The sequence below is a fragment of the Leptodactylus fuscus genome, chromosome 2 (assembly GCF_031893055.1).
Source record: "Leptodactylus fuscus isolate aLepFus1 chromosome 2, aLepFus1.hap2, whole genome shotgun sequence".
Taxonomy (NCBI): Eukaryota; Metazoa; Chordata; class Amphibia; order Anura; family Leptodactylidae; genus Leptodactylus; species Leptodactylus fuscus.
The window spans coordinates 199,137,308-199,140,683 of NC_134266.1; positions in this window are offsets into that span (position 1 = coordinate 199,137,308).

The following is a 3,376-nucleotide window of genomic DNA, read 5'->3' on the forward strand; positions in this document are numbered from 1 at the left end:
AAATCTAGTTTATTGGTGTATTATTACATTGGTACACACTGATTACACAAAACCAGCTCCATACAGCTGTCTGGCCTGATACAAGAGTCGATTGTCTCCATCCTTTTCCTCCTTAGCTCTTTGTTCCATTTTATTAATGAAATGTAAGTACATAATGAAATCCTTTCTAAAATTTAGAAATAGTAACCTTAGACTAGACTGTATATTTGGTGCATCTATAAACACTTTTGATTAACTTCACATCCCCTATTAATAGTTTGGTACTCATTGGTGCATATTAAATCATGTCCGTTATCTGTAATATACATCCCCTTATCCAATATAGTGTCTTAAACACTTAATAATAGTCATGCAAAACATGTATGAAAACTTTTTAGTGCAAATTAAGCCTAAATTCTGACAAATTTAGCTTAGTAAATTTCCTGCAATGAGTTTGTTCTTTTTAAATGTTGCCATATTCAAGGCGCAACCTTTCTCCCTGTATTGTGTGTATTGAGAGAATACTAGGGTATGTTGTTAATGCCAACCTAAAGGAATGGACATTAGTAGTAAAAAAAAAAAAAAAAAAAACAATACAGAGACTGGCAGTGGAGATGCATACAGAGTAGAGATGAGTGAGTAGTGTTCAATCGAGTAGGTGTTCGATCGAATACTACGGTATTCGAAATACTCGATCGAACACTACTAGCTGTTCAAAGTTTAATGTTCGATGCAGAACCAGCGTTGATTGGCAGAATGCTATACATTCTGCAAATCAACGCTGGTTCTTCTCTTACCTTTCTGAAGTCTTCTCCGCGCTGCGTCCCCGCGTATTCTTCCGGGTGCCTAGGCAGGGCCGACTGCGCATGTGTGGGCATGCACGCGCATACAAGCGCATGCGCGGTCGGCTCTGCTCAGGCGGCGGGCCTGGGCAGAGCCGCACGTGCATGCGCAGTCGGCTCTGCCTAGGCCGGATGCCTAGGCAGAGTGAATTCCACCTGGAAGAGAACGCGGGGACCCTGCGCCGGGAGAAGACTTCAAGCAGAATCCAGCCCGACCGTCACTCGTGGACTTGGTAAGTATGATTTTATCGAATGTTGCCTACCCCTGAAACGAGCATTTCCCCCCCTAGACTATAATGGGGTTCGAAATCCGTTCGAACAGCCGAACAGTGTGCGGCTGTTCGAATCAGATTTCGAACCTCGGACACTTTAGTGTTCACTCATCTCTAATACAGAGCCTTCCTTACAAGGGAAATTGAAATGGCTGATACTTAGAAGCATCTAGGTCCAAGATCAACCAGGGTAAATGTAAGAATCTCTGGCTGATCCTGATCAAAAGTAACTTGCTCCCTTTGCAGAAATATATATAGTGATTGTTAAGAAGACAGTCAAGGCATGGTATCATGGTGCGCTGTGCCGATAATGTAACTTATATCTCATTACAATACAACTGGAGCAGCCTGCTTCTCTGAAAACATAACAGAGAAACTTGATGATATAACTCTGAAACTTGATAACATAATTCAAACGATAACAAACAAAACTGTATTGTTAATGGTTGCTACATCTATATATCAGGACAGTGTGTGTATCTTGCCAGAGCATCTCTAGACTTTGAATTGAAGTGTTTTCTTCCAGCAGTTATGAGGGAACAAATTGAACCTAGTCAAGAGGAAGATTATTTACTACAAGACATGGTGGTAAAACTCTGCAAAGTGAGGGCTCCTTCATTGTTACTCTCCTGTATAGTTTTGGTCTTTCTTCTAGGAATGGGGGATAAGAGGGTAAGTAAAGTATCTTCACACCCCATATGCACATTATCCCACTTACCATGCCCTGGTTTTGAAGATAGCTCACTGAAGGAGTCTAAGAATGTGAAATAGCACGACTCGGAGGCTCCTGTAAACTCATTTCCAGAAGTCACCGGTACTCAAGGATTGCACAAGGATTTAGAGGTTGGCTTTCACTTTTGAATTCCATCAGCATTCTCTTGACACTTTGGGACTTGACCCTGTATCTATGGTAAACTCTGTGTGAGAAGGATAAACTGAAATGCAGAAATTCTGAGGAAAGGGGTTGTCCATGGTAGGAGTGTAGAAGCGTGCATTATTGATCCTTTAATGCATAGCTTCAACAGCTTTTCAGAAATCAATAGATATTCGAATATAAGAAACTTTATAATAAATCTTATTAGAGAAATATATTTACTTTTACACTCAGGCTGAGTTATTTTTACATAGAAGTTTAGAGAGAGGGGCAGGTGAAGGGTGAAGGAAAATGCTGCTGAAAAAGACACAAAAATAGTTGCTGCAGTTGAAATTTTCTCTCTAGACTCCACAATTCGCAAGTAACACATGCAATTAGTTTTGGTGCCTGATGTGCTATTTAGGTTCTGTAATGTCAGAAGGGCGGTGTCAGCCAGAAGTGGGGGTAGGGGTGTGATTCAGAGCTCCAATCGGAGGCAGCCAGTGTCAGAGCTCAGAATCACACCCCTTGCCTGCTGCTGCCTGATATCATATAAGGCACAAACACTAACAGCATTGATTACTAAGGAGCAGTGGGGGTATAGAAAAAACAGAATTAGAGGAGCAGCGCCTATTAATTTATGTCAATAGCTGGACTTGTTGGAGGTGGTGAAAGGCCTTTTTAACTATTACTATTGTGGTGTGTGTTAGTAAAATAAGATGGTGTTATTTATTGATGTGTATACAATGTGAATGAGGTTGGACCAGCCAATCAAATTATTGACTAAATTATGTATATGTTACAGGCAAAGTACGAAATGCAGGCATTGTATAGAATGCCTGGCGTTTTCAGGCAAAGTATGAATTCTATATAATGCCTAATGCTATTTAGGCAAAGTATGAAAAGAGAAATCGAATGACAATGAAAGTTGGACAAAACAAAAACAACTTTATTAAAGGACAAAAACAACTTTATTAAACAAAGAAATTGAAATGAACCTACTTGTTGCCACATGGTAGGCTCGATTGACATTTTGAATTATATTTCATGCCATTTTTAATGCAAACATGTAAAAGAAAAAAAGAGAGGGACAGCACCACGCTGTATATAAGTAAGTAAGTAGTAAGTAAGTGTAAGTGAGTAAAGTGAGAATAAAATCCAGTTTAATAGTTATTCTCACCTGTCCGGGTTGTGAAGGATCACAACCACCATATAGGTTTTGGAACCGTTTACTAGGGGGTTCCTCCCAGGGGGTAGTATGAGCTGCAACGTCCAATCACCAAGGTGTGAGGATATGAAGTCAAGGACCATCAACAAGGACTGTGCTTTACCCGTAGGATTTTTGGAGAACTGTATTTTTATTGAGATTCACAGACGACGCGTTTCGGGTCACACGACCCATTTTCAAGTGTATAGGAATGCAGATCCAG